We start from the raw sequence: 20026 nt of genomic DNA on the forward strand, positions 1-20026 counted from the left end.
TCCTTTTTCCACCAATTTGCCTTCGAAAATCTTCGAAATAGCACTGTTGTATACAAATACACTATATCGAATGGTTTCCCAAGCTTTGGTGACTACGGATTCCAACGATTTACAGTGGTACATCCTGAACAACAAGCTTCTGTCCAAATTTTGGTAGGTGTTATTTCACGGCAACTTCAGTACGACTTTAATGGTCTTGCATCCTGAACTGCGATGCTTGTGTCCGGAATCCATGAGCTAGGGGTGTTTTTCAAAGCTAGTTGGAATAATTTTTAGTTAGGAATCATTTTTGCAGCTTCATCTGAGCTACTTTCTGTCTTATTTTCTTTATAATTAACTGGGATTAATAAATCTCCCAGGAGTATTATTTACAGCGCCACTTACACACTTAGTATTGAATAGTATCAATACTTATCTCTCTAATGCATATTACTAGCAAGAGAGGCCTCATTATCTCGTTCCTGTTCGAAGAAACTTATTAGAGACGCAATCTGTTTCTGACTGTAACACTTTAGACATCCTGATGACGTGAGTTCACTGTTATTTAGAATAGACTATATATTTTATATTACCTTATTAGCTCGGAATAATGCCGAAGATAGAACAGCATATCTTTAATGGTTATAGAATGACTGTTACAAACAATATTCCAATCGCTGGCATAAAAATGCGCATATTTCCAACCTGCCACCGTTAGAACGGTGCGAATAGAACGCGGAAACCCGACGAAATATCGTCGGCAACTCCGAAGTCGAATAAGCGCCGTCGGACTTTCCACGATTTTATATCGCGGCAACGAGGGAAGTTTGGCAATAAACTAGCGAGGAGTGGAGCAACCGAATGCAAAATGCACGATGCAGTTTCAAAAATTATCATCTTCCTACATTAGCCGGCGCGCCGTGTTACGTTGATTATATGTCTTTAGACCCAGAGGTTTATTACAATAGATGGAAGCGGCTACACGATCTAAATAATTCGGCTCCTCTAAAAGACTTTAACCATCTAAGCCGATGTAATAAACCTCAAGATTCGTTGCCATGAGCGCTATCGATTTCTCGCCAAGTTTTAAGTGTTAAAAGCAATAAAATTAAAATGCTCCTCATTGGTCAAGATATAAAATGATGTTATAATAATAGAAAATAAAACTTTGAAACAAATTAAATATACAAAATTATAGTGCGGCGATCTTAGCAATCATATCGATGACACTTTTACCTTTCTACATCGATTTCAAGTCTTTTTTTGCAACAGGAGCTATAGTTCTTCTAAAATAACAGTGAACATACGACGTTGAATGTATTACCTATTGCAATTAGTACATTCGTTTTAAAATCGGACCTATTTTCCTTCTGATTTTATTGTAATTAAAATGCTAACACAATGCTGTCTGATGCCTGTCAACATGTAAGTGCATCAGCCTATAAAATGCCCGGTCAAATGTCGTCAAAATTCTTCAAAACATTTCCTTATTACTTCAAACAGGAACAAGATAATAAGGGCCATTTTTTGTCGGTAAATTGCGTTATAAAGGTAAGTATTGATATTATGAAATATTAAATTGTTGCAGTTGTATAGCAAATACTTTTAGAGTGTTGGAGATGCACTCAAAAAAAGTGAAGAACAACATAATGTTAGATTCACCAACTGTAAGATTTGTGTGCATAGATATATGTGTAATTGTTCAGAATATACATGTGTATGAAGAAAGAATGGATACTAAATCTTTTACAGATGATATAGCAAAAGCATTACGGGGAATACAGTGACTAAAGCAGAGTACATAGAAAAAGTTGATGGAATGTTACAAGAAAAATATATACAAGTAGTTACAGAAGAAAATAAGACGACATATATACAAAAGAGACTTGTCAAGAAAATGTGAGATCAAAACAAAGCAACGAAACAACAATAATATATATAAATAAAACTGTTAATTCTTATTGTTGTTTAAATTGAAGAAATGTGCTGCCGAAGCCCATAAAATAATTTTAGAAACTTTTTGGTGGCGCTTCTCCATCACATCATAATTAAAGTAATGAACAAGAGAACGAAAACACTTAATGTGTCAGCTGTTTCCAGACCAGATCCAAAAAAAGAGAGAATAGTTATCACACATCGAGTTTTTATTACTAGTCAGGCAAAAATAAGAGTTTTTGTGGCGTCATGATTGGTGAAAATCGATCAATGATGAATTAGTACCACACAAACATCGTTCTTTCGATACAATATCACTATATTATCGGTAAACTGTAGAAAGTTGTATAAAATGACGAAAACGGTTTTGGTTAACATATATTATCAAAAATTCTCTCAAAAATACCTTTTAAAATTTAATTTTAATAGAAGCTCTCTTTCAGGGAAGCCAAAATTAGGTCTAAAATATCCGAAAACCTGTAGCTAGCAACGGACAATAATTTAAATAAAATACATTATATCAATTTCGTTAAATACAGTTTCACAAACTGAAAAAAACACTCAAAATGTATTTATACACTGAATAAATATGCGAAGTTCTAAAAGCAAATAACCATTCTGGCATCAGTTCAGACCAGGTTCAATAAAAGCGAACGACTCTGAAATAGGTTCACTTTTTAAACATTTAAAAGGGTGGAAGGAAACTGCGAGGATAGTTATCGGTAATAATTTAATAGAAATAGCGAATCTATATCGTGTCGACTGATAGTGATGGTGCTCGCTAGTCCGAATTACAGGCGGCATTCCCGGAATTTAGATTCAATTTTCCGGCTACTTAGATAGCGCCATATCATTAAGATGTAAAGAATGCCGTTCGATTAAGGCGTTTTGAACCATTCGGATCAATTGGTAAGAAATAAGAGCTCTTACTTTAGTCAACAGATAATTTAGTAACTACATTTATATCCATTAGTTTTGTGGATAGTTTAATATATATATATATATATATATATATATATATATATATATATATATATATATATGATGCTTCAATGATGTTAGACCTAAAGATCTATTCCTCAATCTTTACTCTAAAACTCCCCATAATGGGTAAATTATGTTGAGGCCTGGCAATTGTGCTTTCCAGAGAAGACGTTTGATTATATTCTGGTGATGCGCCTGGTGATGCTGAAACTTAAAACTTGTATTGCATTTATATTAGTTTTACCGAAACATCCGCATAACTGAATTACGTATGTACATATAGACCTCAATACTTCTTATATAATAACAATTTATTATTTACCGATAACTGTGATTTTCTTCCAATTAACCAATACAATTTCTTATATTTTAACTCAAATTATTCCCTATTGCTTTTTACATGTTCCTTCCAGAGAAGACAAGATTCATTCTATCTAATGCTATGTGGAATGATATTATTATTCATTGTTATTGATGATTGTGCAGTTTGATTATATGTGAACTGCATATGCACAGATTTTCTTTCGGTAATTTTGATTTTCTAATTATTTATAATTGTCACGTACCTGCTGTAATTTTCGTGCGGCTTCGCAGTGTCATCAGGAAATGTAGCCATAGCGATATTTTCCATTTGTGGCATATAATATATGTACAACAGGTAAAAAATTGGCCTCCTTGTGGCCCACCTTGCTGTAGCTTATTTTATTGTAGACTAGGCTTCCCCTTGTTTGAACCTAAACATTTTGCCTGTAATGTAAGATTTTAATAGTTCGGTGTCTTGTTTCGGTAACATTTTCTGTAGGTTATGAACAATATCTTATCGAAGGTTTGTGCTACATCTAATAATATAGCTGAACATAACTTCTTACCTGCTTATTCAATTGCATCTGTTTTCTATGCAATTGGTCAATTATCAAGTGTTTTTTTAACAAACCCAGACTGATGTATAGGTATTAGGTTTTTCTCTATATAATTGCTTTTATTCTTTTCAACGGGAGTTTTTCAAATACCTTATATATGTATACATATATATATATATATATATATATATATATATATATATATATATATATATATATATATATATATATTCTTCCAATTAACCAATACAATTTCTTATATTTTAACTCAAATTATTCCCCATTGCTTTTTACATGTTCCTTCCAGAGAAGACTTAAGACAAGATTCATTCCATCTAATGCTATGTGGAATGATATTATTATTTATTGTTATTGATGATTGTGCAGCTTGATTATATGTGAACTGCATAGGCACAGATTTTCTTTCGGTAATTTTGATTTTCTAATTATTTATAATTGTCACGTACCTGCTGTAATTTTCGTGCGGCTTCGCAGTGTCATCAGGAAATGTAGCCATAGCGATATTTTCCATTTGTGGCATATAATATATGTACAACAGGTAAAGAATTGGCCTCCTTGTGGAACACCTTGCTGTAGCTTATTTTATTGTAGACTAGGCTTCCCCTTGTTTGAACCTAAACATTTTGCCTGTAATGTAAGATTTTAATAGTTCGGTGTCTTGTTTCGGTAACATTTTCTGTAGGTTATGAACAATATCTTATCGAAGGTTTGTGCTACATCTAATAATATAGCTGAACATAACTTCTTACCTTCACAGGCTTATTCAATTGCATCTGTTTTCTATGCAATTGGTCAATTATCAAGTGCTTTTTTAACAAACCCAGACTGATGTATAGGTATTAGGTTTTTCTCTATATAATTGCTTTTATTCTTTTCGACAGGAGTTTTTCAAATACCTTAGATATTACTGGTAGTACTTCATGTGAATGTAAATCCCTTAATATTACAAACATAATGAAGCGAAGCAACTAACGATGACACTAATAGTAATGCGGGAAATAAAAATAAAGCGTAGACCGAAAGAAATCTCGCGAAACGCCGTCCTTGTATATTTCCCGGCCAAAATGTAGATATTAAAAATGGGCACGTACAAGAGCCGCAATTATTTTCCGAACGACGTGATAGCGAGCGGGAAAGGGACCGTCGGCAGCGACGAAAAGTGGTTCGGTCCCATAAATCGGAGACCGAAAACGCTAAAACAAATCCTAAATAAGTAGAGTTTATCGAATGCGATTGTCTTTCGACTCCATAGCGACGAAAGGCCCGAAACCCATCCCCGACTCTCGCAATTGATCCGCTCGTACGTTTCGAAGCCAATTTCCGTTATTTCCTACCTTCTCGTCTTTTACACCACCACTTCCCCCCGCTCCTCCCTCCTTCCCCGCCGCCCCCGCAAGTTCCCGACTTCTTATTTTCTATCTCTTCGATTATGAGCTTGGCGCTTCGTGTCCTCCTTCAGCCACCGACCGATCACAAAACACAGGGAGCATAGAAGGGAATCTCCATAGCATTGGTCGTGAAAAAGCTTTCTTTCGCACCATCGGGCTTGACAGTGCCAATAGGAATACCGAGAAATTTAAAATATAATTAAAATAATTAGGGATGGACCTGTAGTCGAAATTCTACTACAATTTATCATGTTTCTTTCATAATAGATTAATGAAAGTAATTTAAAAAATTATATGTAAACATAAAATTAACTACTAAAGTACTAAAATTTGGTTTGACAAGATCAGAAATATATTTCATACATAACATTAATTGCAGTAACGAAGCTCTGTATATTAAAATACATTCTATCTCAAGAACTAATACCCACTAACCTCTTTTAAATGACACTTAATTAAATATAATTCCATTAAGTTTTCATAACTAACAAAGTATTAATAAGCTTATATTTCTACAACACTAAAGATTAAGTAATAGTAATAAGTGAAGTACTACATATTTGTATATTAATTAAAACAATAACGAATACTTTTACAATATAGAAATTATATTAAAATAATCTATTTATAATCATGAAATGTTAATTCGAATATAAAGTAATTAACTAAAATAATTTATAAAAGATTCTAAGGATAAAATATCATATAGTCACATATCTTATCACATTCATCGTTAAACATTTTTATATATATCAACGGTTTAAAATATTTACCAAATTACTGTTAATAAATCTAAGCAAATTACGCACTTAGTTTTACTTTATCTACATATTTTCATTACATCATTAATATATTAATACAATTTTTATCTTTTATGCATATTTCAAAATAATTCACCTAAAATATATATATATATAGGAAAATAATAATCTCAATAAAAAAACCAGACTTATTTGATAAAAGCAAAAGTTCTTTACCTACAATTTGAAACAAAATTGCATCATTCTTTACTTATCACTACATAGTATAAAACAAAGTCGCCTTTTCTGTCCCTATATCCCTATGTGCGCTTAAATCTTTAAAACTACGCAACGGATTTTGATTCGGTTTTTTTCAATAGATAGAGTGATTCAAGAGGTTTGTATGTATAATACATGCATAATATACTAAGGCAACATTGCTAATTTTAGAGGTTTCTAACGTGATGTCGTAAATTAACCTATTTTTTAGGCTTATTTAGCAATTAGCAAAAACGCTGCCTAACCCTACGAGTTAGATCAAATTAATGTACTAGAGTATTGTACACCATAAAAAGGTCTACAAAAAAGTCCGCGATGGTATATGTTTATCTTTTAGGGATAACCCACATTAACCATTTTTATTGTTTACTTTTTACGTGAGAAAATGGCTTATTTACGAAGCTATTTTAAGCAATACGGCATTAATCCTTATCGAATTAAGTACCTTAAATACAGTGTGCAATTAATATAGATCAATATGGTTCCTTACAGCATGTAATTTAAACAAATATTTTCGGAGATATTACAAATTTAAAATTTGCGTTTAAAAATGTGTAATGTAATAAAAATTGTATGAATTTAGATATTCCAAAGATAGCAGGAAATCTTCATAGTAAGTATAGGGGAAGAGGAATTGTTTTACTCCAAATTTAATGCGTGCAGGCCAAGGGCAGTAATGAATGAACCAAAAATACTGGATCGATTTTAATCATGTTTTCATAGAGTGACATAGGCATATATATTTTATACCCGTGCAAAGTCGGAGCGGGCCGCTATGTTTTTATATACAACGTACATATTTTTTCTGTAGTGTATTTAATTTAGTATCAGCATTGCACCCGTGCGAAGCCGGGGCGGGTCGCTAGTTTATTATAATATTCAGTCTTTAAAACAGTAGCTGTCACATTTTTCCGCTCAGTAAATGTATTTATTTTAAAGAAGACCAAGAAGAGTATTGTGTATCACATTCGCTCATTTAAAATTTCTGGACGGTCCTCCTACTGTTGCGTTAGTCGCGAATTCGAAACCTGCTGAGGCATGAATGTACTTTATAATTGTGATTGTAATTGTAAATGTCTTGCCTAAATAGGCAACAACAATGGAAAATCGGTCAAGGTATAACCATCCCAGTTACGCCAATAACCAGGCTGGGTAAGACCTGATGTCTTCTGGAATGATCTCTGGTCAGTCGGTAGGCTTAATGCCGAAGACCGTAGTTCTGAGCCCACGTTAAACTGTAGGTCCAGTCCAGATAAACTCCCGTTGGTAAAAAGGATACTAAAATACTTTTAAAAAAACTGTGCTTTGTGCGACCGATAACCAACGATCGGGACAATCGGCCATCATTTCGACAATGCGCGAAAATAATTATCATTCCCTTTGTATCGGTATCCTTTTTTATAGGTTTTCTCTCCGTCTCGCTCGCGTACTTCCGTCCGACGTTTTGATTACTTTTCCGTCCCTTCCAACACCTCCTGCGATTGTGGTGCTGTCGTCTTTTGTGGGACGAACTGTACTCGAGTCACCCCATTTTAATTTGTTCCCTGATTTACATTAGTCCCGTTCTCGATATTATCCGCTTTTAAATAGCCTGGACTTTTAACACCCTTTGTTTTTCACTTTTCCGATCTGGTACGGCTGCTTAATTATTTTTTTAAATACAATTCTACAGTCAAGCCACAATTATTTTATCCCTAACAATAACTAAGCCAAGAAATAAAATAAAGAAGAAATAAATTAGAAATAAAAAGCCCATGTGCTTTAAAAACAACAAAGACATCGTTGTTATCCTGGCAGATAAAGGAAAGAAACGTATTAATGGACACCTCTGGATGACTTAACACACCGTATATTCTCAGCAGACCCAAATACCTATCTGCAGAAAATTACAAAATCCAAATTTTTAGCAAGTTCCATCAATAAAAAACAAGAATCCAAAAAAGTACCCAAAGCTTCACGATCTCCCAAATATTCACAAAAAGGGCAATCCAATGAGATTCCAACTGTGAGTTCCATCGAATTGTAACATCTAGCCAACAATTATTAGCAAAACATCTACGCCCGTATGCCAAAAAAGCGAGATATTTTGTTAAAAACTCCACGTATTTCATTGAGGTCAAAAATATTACTGTGGAACTGAGATGAGACCACAGTAAAAGGATAATACTATCCGCACGGATTGGCCAGAACTGCTCATGTGCACTTTTTCTAAACTAACTCGTCAGATTTCACAGCCATTTGTTGTTTACGAGAGTTGTGGTTAGGAAGTAATTTTTTATATCATTTTTTAAATGTTTTAATAATGTATTATTTAATAAAGAAAATTAACAGCAGACAATGCGAAAATAAATATATTGAAACTATTAAATTTGTTAGATAATCTGTAAAAGAATTTTGACTATTGGAAGACAAAATGCTACTAACTATCAAGATAAAATAATTATTAGAACCCATAAGAAAGCACTACTTACAAAAGATCAGTTTTACAATATTCAGACAAATGTCAATAGTTCATTCAATGATTATAAATATATTACATTAACATAATTTCCATATTGTAAAAAATAAACATTTGTTACTGTAATTAATGTTATATATATATATATATATATATATATATATATATATATATATATATATATATATATATATATATATATATATATATATATATATATATATATATATATTTCTGATCTTGTATTGAAAATATTGTCAAAACAAGTTTTAGTAACATCAACATATTTTAAAGTTTTTCTCTTTAGTCCATTATAAGAGAAACATTATTAACTTTATAAATTATAGTCGAATTTCGACCACGGGAGATCACTAGTACTTAATATACACTAATACTCACTAAAACTTAATAGGTGTTCTTCTATCTGAGGAACTTATCGCTATTTTACTCACCAAAGATATCGAGCGTTATTTCTCTAGACACATTAGTAAAATCGCTAAATATATTTTAAAGCCATTATTTGAAGTACTAACTACAAAACACATCGTCAGGTATTTAAAATACAAAATACAAATTACATTTTTAACAAGTAAATAGGTATTTCTGGAAAACAATGAAGCATTCAAAGCTTGTGGTAGAATTTTGTTCTACACTATCTGTAGTTTACTCAAATAAATAAGTCTTTTTTTCTCATTCCAGAATGGCCGGCTAGAACCAACTAGTCTTTTGCTGATGTCGCTTCTGGTCTGAGATAGAGAAATTAGAATAATTTATTTTAACATTATAGTATATATGAAAACTACAGTTAATTAAACAGTCACGCCAATTTGTAGGTAAGAGTTAAAACCTCTTAACACTATTGCATTAAAGAATTTTGCATACGTCTGACAATACATAGTCACGGTCACAAATTGATTGCGGCTTTAATAAATATTTCGAAAAGGAACGAAATAATAGAGGCACCCTTTTGACCATAATTTCCATTAGAGTGGTAATTATTGATGATATTAAATAATATAAGCCCCTACAATTTTATTGAAAATGTTTTAGCGGGTTGCTGCCGCGCTAAATATTAGTGTGAATACTGTAGATTCACTCAAGAAAACCCGTCTACATACAAAATGGGTGACGAATCTTGACTATGTTGATATTGGCTCTATTCGAGACCAAATATATGAAATGTATAAGAATAGTAAGTACACAAACTATTTTATCGATATAAACATAATATAATAAAATTATTTTAGAGAAAATCGTCTGTCTGGAAAGTATGCATAAAAGAATTAGGGACATGCAGCTTTTTGAGGGATGTAAGACATCCTTTCATACATTCTTACACAGCATAGGGTATAAATGGTGTAAAGATAACCCTCGGAGAGGTTTAATGGAACTTCCACAGATTGCCGGAAAAAGTAATTCAATTTAGGCATAATATAAGACCAAGGAAGATAAACTATTTGAATTTGTCTATCTTGGTGAAACTTGAATATTTCAAAATGGTTCATTGTGGCACTCTTGGCAAGACAGTAACAAAACAAGTGCAAAGACAACAAAAATTGATGGAAAAAGGTAAAAGTTACATTATCATTCGATTAGGTTTTGTTGGTTATTATATTGATTAATAATTAGTTGCAGATATATTTCTGATCGAGAAGGATATTCCATCAAAAACTGTTTGGATATGTAGAAGGAAACATTGTCTACCATAACACCTTCGGTTTGGATGAACTCGATAAGACATAAAGGAAGTAATTGATAAATGTGGAATCGTGAATATGTTTTAGATAGATTAGAAATTAACAGTTTAGTGATTGAATTGAAATTGAATTGTCGAAAAGTGAAAGTGACTGAAGGAAACTTTCAGGATATGGTGTGCAATGCTGGAAGTTCCTGAGACAGAGTGATGAGAGTGGAAACAACTAAAGGTATGCACATAATTAATTGAATATGACTGTCAAAAATGGTATTGTAGGGCGTGAAAGATCTGTGTGCACAGATATAATTGTAATTGTTCCAAATTAAACATGAGCATTAGATTAGAACGTATGAGGAGGGAAGGAATACTAAGTGTTTTGTATATGGTAAATGCATTAGACAGAATTCAGTGATTAATTTTATGAAGAATGGTGAACACGGATAGTAGCAGAAGAAATAAATTATACAGTGATACCAAGATGACTTGACAAGTAAACACACCATCAAAGGAAACAAGAAATGTAATTAAAAAGGTAAATATGCTCTCGAATAAAAGTAAAATACGTTTCTCAGATATACAGTTGTTAATTAGGTGGATTAGGCCTCCAGGGGGATAACACTACATAAAAGACGCGCCTAAAAACTCTATCTCATGGATGGTGTGGAAAAGAGTTCAATGTAAACAAAACAAATCGAACCTACAAACTATTATACCTGTGTTTTTAATTGTAGTTTTAAGTCTTTCGATAATATATGTATTAGATTTACTATAATGTTAAAATAAATTATATTTGATAACATTTTTGTTCAATTATTTTATTTAGATTAGAATTTTTTGTATGTCAAATCCAAACTGAACTAAAACTCACAGTTGATGCGGCAATATTGCAATGTTTCGACGTCACAAATATCCATGACGCATTACTAAAAAAACTTTGAATACACTATAAGTCAAACATCAATTTAACGCGAGTAAAGATTTAAAAAATATATAATTGCGAAAATAAATAATTTAAAAGGATTATTATAGAAAATATTCCATTTTCTCCCCTCCATTGTCGCCCAACAAATCATCAATACATTCTGGCAATGCGCGAAAATAATTATCAACTTCCCGGCAACGCTTTTCACTTCCCCCGTTCCGTATTGGTCTCGGCTTTTCATTTTTTTTATTACGAGCGTGTAGACGTGCACGTGTATGTGTGTGTGTGTGTGTTCACCGTTTTGATTACTTCCCCATTTAACACCTTCGCGCCGAGCGATTTCGAGCGATCGCCCTTTGTATCCCCGGATTGCGGTCGATGGAGACTTTTAATTTGTTCCCTGATTTTAATTAGTTCGGTTTCGATATTGACAATGAAAAATTGTTACTTCTTTCTTTTTCGGGAAAGCGGTTTGTCTAATGTTGCGGTCAAATGCGATTTGAACGAGACTATTAGTGAATCAAAAAACTAGCGACTGAAAATGGTAATTACTATGCACGGTTCGACTTCATTGTTTAATTCGTGACGTCAGACGAAAATGTACGAACCTTTTACGATATAAATTGTGAGAGAGGAAAGTGTGGAGCAAAAAAATAGTGGAGCAGTTAATTTTATATGTGATTATATGTTCCAACGGTAATCTATTAACTATTAACATGCAATTAATAATTTAATTTTAAACGAAGTAGAATTACCTTTACATTTAAATGTTCTATGGATCTGCAAAAAGGATTGGAATTTTTTTATAAAATGGAATGATACTCCACAAATCGTATTTTAATATGTTAATTGCTAATTTCAAATAATATACTATAATAAATATAAACAATACAATAGAACTTAAACAAAACCTAAAAACTAAAGATGTACAATATCCTTAAATACTAAATAAAAATTAAATCAATTCATGACTTAATTAAAAATGATAACACAATAACTACTAGAGCTTCTTTAAATAACGTAAACGCTTTATTTATTATTGAACGAAAATATTTTTTAACAAAAATCAAAAGAATAATCGAAATATATTATAGCCATAAAAATAGTCACAATTTTAATCTTTTTACCCTATTACATTAACAATCTTGAAGAATATCATTCCAAAATTCTGCTATATTAATACAATATATTGTTATTTACAAGAAAACTACAAAAAAATCATAAAACTATATATATATATTACAAATAAATCTATGTAAGCTTAAATTGGGTATAATTTTGCCAAGGTCGCGGCTAGAACGACAGAGCCAGTACGTTAAAAATCAGTCGAATGAAACTATCAGTACCAAAAATAGTAACTAAAAGTACAGTCGATAGTAAATAGTAACAAAATCAGTCGGACCGAAAATAGCGACTGAAACAGTCGATAGTAAAAAGTAGTCAATTACTAAACAGTCGATAGTCGATTTCAGTCGATAGTTCCCAACACTAGTTATTAGTAAGGAGTTGAAATTCAAGGACGGTTTGATAGGTTAATGACTCTATTTCATTTTACCATACAGTAAAGGAGGTAATAGGTATAGAGGCTTCAAATAATTTAATTATTTGTTTCATAAATCTATAGTACTATTCAAAAATATACTCTCATAGAATGATATCGTCCTTGATTTTCACATTAAAAAAAAATATTAATTTTCACTTTCTAAATGTTAGTTCACATAGAAGAAACACTTTAAATTTTTTTAAAATGTATTTCAGATGAAAATTGTGACCTCCAGAATGTACACAAATCACCTACCTAGATGAAGACTCACAATGCACTTCAACCGATATCCTCGTAGCGTGATTAAAATAACTTTTGAAAATGTGTTTATAAACTCTTAAATATATGTAAAATATGTTCTCAAAATATTAATAAAATAAATATATACTTGAATGGCTAAACAACTCATCAAAATGACAAGAGAGAACAAATAAAACAAATTAATATTATTAATCTTTATGAGAAGGTTGTGAAAGAAAAACCCGGCATATGCCAAAATTCCATCCTAACATAGAAAAACAAAATTTGAAAATAACAAGAATGACCTGTCCATCCTTGCTCACAAGACTTTTAGAGTTTTGAAATCAGCTTTTGTTTTAATTTGATGTCTGATGAACAGCGAATGGCTAAGAAAGATTATTCTTGCTTAAGAAATGATCTAGAGGCATAGTGTAACATTGTAGTAGACGTAATTTTAAAGGTTATTGAGATTTTTCTGTAATTTTTAGTGGTATTAACTTCTAATTTATTCCAGGTTTCTTTAGTAAAGGTATTACTTAACTTAACAAAGGACTAAAGGAATATTGCAGAATAGAACTTGATGATTTGATGATTGGAAATACATCCTTAAATATTTATTTCAAAATTGTATTATTCAAAAAGTATTACTTCATTTATTAATCCATATTTACGCTTGTAACATATATGTACAGAAAGCTGTATATTTATACTTGATGCTCTAAAGTTGTTGTATTTTTGAAAGTAATCTTACTTGTAAGGTATAGTAATTTAAATGTATTAATAATTTGATGATTATTGATTTTTGATGATTTGATGGAAATTAGATTTAATTAAATGTCATGCAAATTTAGTGAGTGTAGTCCTTCAGATAGTCATTTTAATATGTTCCATACAAGGTTCCTTTACTCTTTTATGAGATAGACATAATTATCTAAATAAACTTTGGTCGACTTTCGACCACAGAGCGCTCAATAGTAAGTTTAAAGCCGCTAAATGACACAAAAGTATTGAAGTGACTATAATAATACTAAATATATATATCATAGTATATATAGTTATATTACAAGATATAAGAATATTGTTATAATTAGTAAAAGATAATATTCGTCACCGAGACGCTATAAACAACATAAAATATGAACGGTAATGATAAAAGGGGTTATATTTCACGAGGCTTTGTTAACGTTTAATTACGACTAAATTTAGTCATAATTAAAAGAGTTTTCTAATTCCTCGAGGAGTCCGAACACCGAACAATGACACTCTCGTTCTTTGCTTTACTTCTACCATCTTAAAATATTAATAAAGGATGTTTTTTTTACATAAAGGTATTTGCAAATTTTAATTTGCAAAAAATCTTTGTTGTTAGATGCTTGCTTTTTGAGGTGTTTTTTTTTTAATTGGCGAAATACTTATATAAAATACAATAATCTATATAGGGTGTACCAAAATTTGCGAAATATCTAAAAAGAATAAAAATATTGACCAATAAATTAGTTTTAAACGCTTTTTGTTTAAAATTAATTGTGAAAGATCGGTACAATGTATTTTATTCAAAGTATTGTCTATCGATAGGTGCTACTTTTTCAAATATTTCAGGCAATTTATGGATTCCTCGAAATTTTTGGTACCTTCGCAAGAAATAAACCGCCGCTCAGATAGGTCAGGTCTCCTATGTCCCATCAAGTAGTAATCAGGAGCAAGGTCTAGAGAAAATGGCGAGGGGGTAACACTTTGACCATTTGAGTATTTCTAAGTATATTTTCACCGGTTTTGCAAGATATGTTCGAGCATTGTCATGCTGAAGAACTACATCGTTTTGTCTTGGCTCGTATTCTGGCCATTTTTCGTGCAGTGTTCGACTCAAACGCATCAATTGCAGAAGATAAGGATCCCCATTGATAGTTTAATTCATACACAATTTTTGACCCTCTACAACGCTCCTTGTCTTCGGCGTCAAAATCATCATTTCTAAAACTTCGAAACCAGTATTTACATGTTGAAGTCACAGCAGGTTGATTTCGATAAGGTTCACACAGCATTCGATGACATTCGACCGCCTTTTACTTGAAACTGGAGTAAAGAGTAAAACTTCTCGCATATGCGATTCATTCAGTATAAATTCAGACGTCTTCAACGCAATGAAAATTTTTTTGTTCACACTTGCAAATAAATGTAATGGGATTGCAATGGAAAAAAAATTAAAATAGCTACGAATGATATGTATATATATATATATATATATATATATATATATATATATATATATATTTTTTATTTTATGTCCCTGTAATATAAATAATATATTTTAATTCTATTTTTAATTTTTCGAACAAAACTTGGCTACAACTGTACACATGGAAGATCGTATTCTAAGTCTGTCTATTCTGTACTGATAGTTGCTTACTTACATGTAGTCTGCTCAAAGTTATTTTGTACATACGTCATTTAAATATGTGACATCAAAACGTTGCAATGTCGCCGCATTAACTCTGAGTTTTAGTTCAGTTTGGCCTTGACATACAGCAAAATTCTAATCTAAATAAAATAATTGAGCAAAAATTTCATCAAATATAATTTATTTTAACATTATAGTACATCTAAAAACAATAATTAATTATACAGACACAATAGTTTATAGGTTAGAGTTAAAACCTCTTATCGCTATTGCTTGTATTCATTTTGCATACGTCTGACAATCGGATGACTTTGACACGACACGACAACCGGATGACGTTTACGTGTTCGAACAATAATCAGACTGCATTGTGTCTCTTCTTAACTAGAATAAAATGAGAAGGAAAATATTGTCTGATTCTAAAACGAATTTACAAATTGCGGCAGGCAATATATTCAACATTTTGATGACGTACAAAAAAACTTTTAAAGTCTATAGTTACCATAGTTGTTATACAAATACTATAGTTGTTTGGTATTGATTAGTATTTTTTCTCGACAATATTTTTCATTTCAACTATTACTTTTTATAATTTGGGAGGGAAAAAAGATGTAAATAAAAATAATTTTATTCGGAAATAAAACATTTATCACCATCACCTTCAGCAAAAAAAATATTTTTTTTGTTTAGTTGAATATAACAATTTATTCCGTCTTTACTATATTAAATAATTCACTTGTGACTAAGAGATGGTGCCAATATGTAAAGAAACAATAAAATTACCAAAAAAAACTCTAAAAATGACGATATTAGAAATTTGTGTAAAAATTTGACAGATCGATTTCCAAGCCTAAAAGTAACCTTAACCTAAAATTTTTTCTAAATTGTCTCAGTGAAATCGTGTAAAATTGTTAGGTAATGATAAATAGTTGTAATTAATAATATGCATTTTTGTTTAAATTCAAAAGATATTTAAAACTATTTACATTTCATTTTACTATAACATCAAATCAACAAAGAAAGGCCTACACACGTGTAGAAAATATAAGCAAAAAGTGTATAGGCACAAATCGACATTTTCCCGTAACCGTCGAATTCCGAGGTAAATCCTTTTTTAACGTTTATTGCCTCAGAATCAGATCCGATCTCTTCGAATAATTCCCGAACGAAACTAAAGCAAAACTAAAACTTCCATAATCTGCTTATTGCGGATTCCTTTCTTGTTCGTTCTTTTGCAGCGCGAAGAATTTTATTACGTACTTTTTTCCCGTTATTTTATTTATAACAGTTGCTGTAAAAGTTATGAACTACGGGCCGCTTATTTTCGGATGAACAATGTGAACGGCCAGCGCTTTATATCCTGACTATGTGAGCAACTTTTTTCTGGTAAGTTTTCGAGGCATTTGGACATTTATCATATTGGGCTTTTATATTCATCAAAAATATTTTTTGTTATACTTTAGAATTTCTTTGTGCCAATAAGACCTTATCAAGTTTAACGTGAACCTCGAACTATAGTCCTGGGCATTAAGATAAGAGTCATGAGCACTGAAATTTCATTTTGCTACACTGTTAATTCATGTAAATTATATGTATAGTTATAGTAAGAACATAATATATACAGAATGTTTTTCTTCATAAATTAATCTAAATATTCCATTAAATCCCAGTCAAAATGTTGATAAGTTTGTTGCAATAAATGTCATATGTATAGAGAAATAGAGATTTAACTTTATAGGAAATTTTGAGGAAATTCACGACGTCTAACATCTAGATATCGCTACATTTAACTTATAACTTGTTTTAATCGCTATGCTAAGAGCCGCGACAGGATCTGACTGGCTCACTGCGTTTCTATGGTACGTTTGTTGTTTATTTATTTTAAACGCCATTTTCAGCCATAAAGAATAGTGCGTTTAAAGGTTAAATTATTAGTTCATTAATATATATAAGTCGGTAGTACAAAATCTAAATTGAATTATGGATCTAGGAAGTGTTGTGTACTCGGATGCACAGATAGTAAAGAAATGCAGATCATTTTCGCTCTATGGTACGTTTGTTGTTTATTTATTTTAAACGCCATTTTCAGCCATAAAGAATAGTGCGTTTAAAGGTTAAATTATTAGTTCATTAATATATATAAGTCGGTAGTACAAAATCTAAATTGAATTATGGATCTAGGAAGTGTTGTGTACTCGGATGCACAGATAGTAAAGAAATGCAGATCATTTTCGCTCTATGGTACGTTTATTGTTTATTTATTTTAAACGCCATTTTCAGCCATAAAGAATAGTGCGTTTAAAGGTTAAATTATGAAATAAATTCATTCAAGAATAGGAAATAATAGTTAGGGCCAGATCTGGAGAATACGGTGGATGATGAAGCAATTCGAAGCCCAATTCATGGATTTATGCCATCGTTTTCACTGACTTGTGACACGCTGCATTGTCTTGGTGAAGCAGCACTTTCTTTTTCTTCAAATCCGGCCGTTTTTCGCCGATTTCGTAATATTCGCGGATTCAATAATGCTTTGTAACAATCGCTGTTGATGGTCCTTTCTTTTCCAAGGTAGCCAACGAAAATTATTCCATACGCATCCCAAAATACAGATGCCATAACCTTGCCAGCCGACTGTTATGTTTTCCCACACTTTAGAGCGGGTTCATCGTGTGCAGTCCACTCGGATGACTGTCGACTGGACTTCAGAGTGAAATGATGGAGCCATGTTTCATCCATTGACGCAGAAATTAGTGTTTATTAGGTTTGATCATCTACACTGCTCCGAATCATCAACTCATCGTTATTTTTGGTCAAAAGTTAGCTCGCGCAGTATCCACTTTGCACAGGGCTTTCTCATACCCAAATATTCGCAAATGATTTGATGTACACGTTCAGTTGATATCTTTACAGTGTCTGCTACTTCATTCAGTTCAATTGACGGTCATTCAAAATCATTTTGTGGATTTTTAAAATGTTTTCGTCGGTAATAACCTCTTTTGGGCGTCCACTGCGTTCACCGCCTTCGGTACTCATTTCACCACGTCTAAACTTAGCATACCAACCCTTGATAGTTGATTTTCCTGGGGCGGTGTCCGGACACTCTGCATCAAGCCAAGTTTTCGCTTCAACTGTATTTTTTCCCATCAAAAAGCAATATTTTATCAACATGCGAAATTCCTTTTGGTCCATTTTTTTCACAATAACAGAAGTTTCTTCACTCAAAATGCTATAATTCACAAACTAATGATCCGAGAGCTGTCAAATTTATACACGAATCTTTCAAGAGTTAGGGCTAACTAAAAACATTTGGATTTAATTCTAGTAGTTGACCTGTTATAAATAGAATATTCAAAGTAAAGTAAAAAATATATACCAACACGCGAACATGCACAGTTATAATTAATATTTGCGGTTCTTCTCGAACGGTCCGATTGATTCCGATTGCGAGATAACACTTAAGACGTTCGAGTATATCGCGTATCTTTCCGTAAGATCGTCTCAAGCATTACCTAATCGAATTTCTTTCCCTAAAGCTTGAATAATCTCCAGCCACTTAATTCTAAATTATATTACGACGAGGGCACGTGCAAAAACTGACGCGAATATACTTAGTTTCGGATCCAATATCTAAACAATTTTATCTTTATTACGACGCAGGGCGAACGTCCTCTCTCTTTTCCATATATTTTAATTTGTATTAAATTGAATTGGTTTCGGTTTGGTTCGTTTGTATTCGCCGGACGGCCTCCGGGATGAATTCTTCTTGCCTTCTGGGTTATGTCGATCGATCTCGAGGTAAATAACGGCTTTTTCCTTGGTCAGATACTGTTTTTGTCGATGTCAATAAGACCGGTCGCGATAATAAACATCGACTTCGGGACAACTTAGGAATCCTAGAGATAAATAACTTCATATCGAGAATAACGAATTAATCATCGGCTTTAATGGATTTTTTTATTCAACATAATTCCCTTCAAGGGTGATACACTGATTATAGCGACCCTCCAACTTTTCGATACCATTTTTGTAATATGATTTGTCCTTTGCTTCAAAGTAGGCCTCACTTTCGGCGATCACCTCTTCGACGAAAATGTCTTCCCAGCGAGCATTCTTTTGAGATCTGAGAAAAGGAAATAGTCGCTGGTGGCCAGATCTGGACAATACGGTGGATGAGGAAGCAATTCGAAGCCCAATTCATGGATTTTTGCCATCATTTCTTTTTCTTTCTTTCTTTTTCTTCAAATGCGGCCGTTTATTTTTTTGGCGATTTCGTCATTGAAACGGTCTAATAACGCTATGTAATTGTCGCTATTAATGGTCTTTCCTTTTTCAAAGTAGTCAATGAAAATTATTCCATGTGCATCCCAAAATACAGATGCCATAACCTTGCCAGCCGACTGTTGCGTTTTCTCACGCTTTGGCTTTTTGGTTCATTCATTCATTCAACGCTTGATGTTCTTCAAATACTAAATACTACAAATACACCCACTTTGCACAGAGCTTTCTCATACCCAAACATTTGTGAATGATATAATGTACACGTTCAATTGATATCTTTAGAGTGTCTGCTGTTTCATTTAATT

General features: G+C 32.1%; 1 long non-coding RNA gene across 1 annotated transcript; it reads left to right on the forward strand.

Moving 5' to 3' along the window:
* Positions 1-9897: 9897 nt before the first annotated feature.
* LOC143195974 (uncharacterized) lies at positions 9898-10940 on the forward strand. Its single transcript, XR_013005629.1, has 3 exons — positions 9898-10213; positions 10274-10860; positions 10913-10940. It is a non-coding gene; the product is annotated as an uncharacterized LOC143195974 (long non-coding RNA).
* The last annotated feature ends 9086 nt before the right edge of the window (positions 10941-20026 follow it).

The sequence above is a fragment of the Rhynchophorus ferrugineus genome, unplaced genomic scaffold (genome assembly GCF_030347505.1).
Source record: "Rhynchophorus ferrugineus isolate W39M unplaced genomic scaffold, kcgeb_rfMv2 rfM4, whole genome shotgun sequence".
Classification (NCBI taxonomy): domain Eukaryota; kingdom Metazoa; phylum Arthropoda; class Insecta; order Coleoptera; family Curculionidae; genus Rhynchophorus; species Rhynchophorus ferrugineus.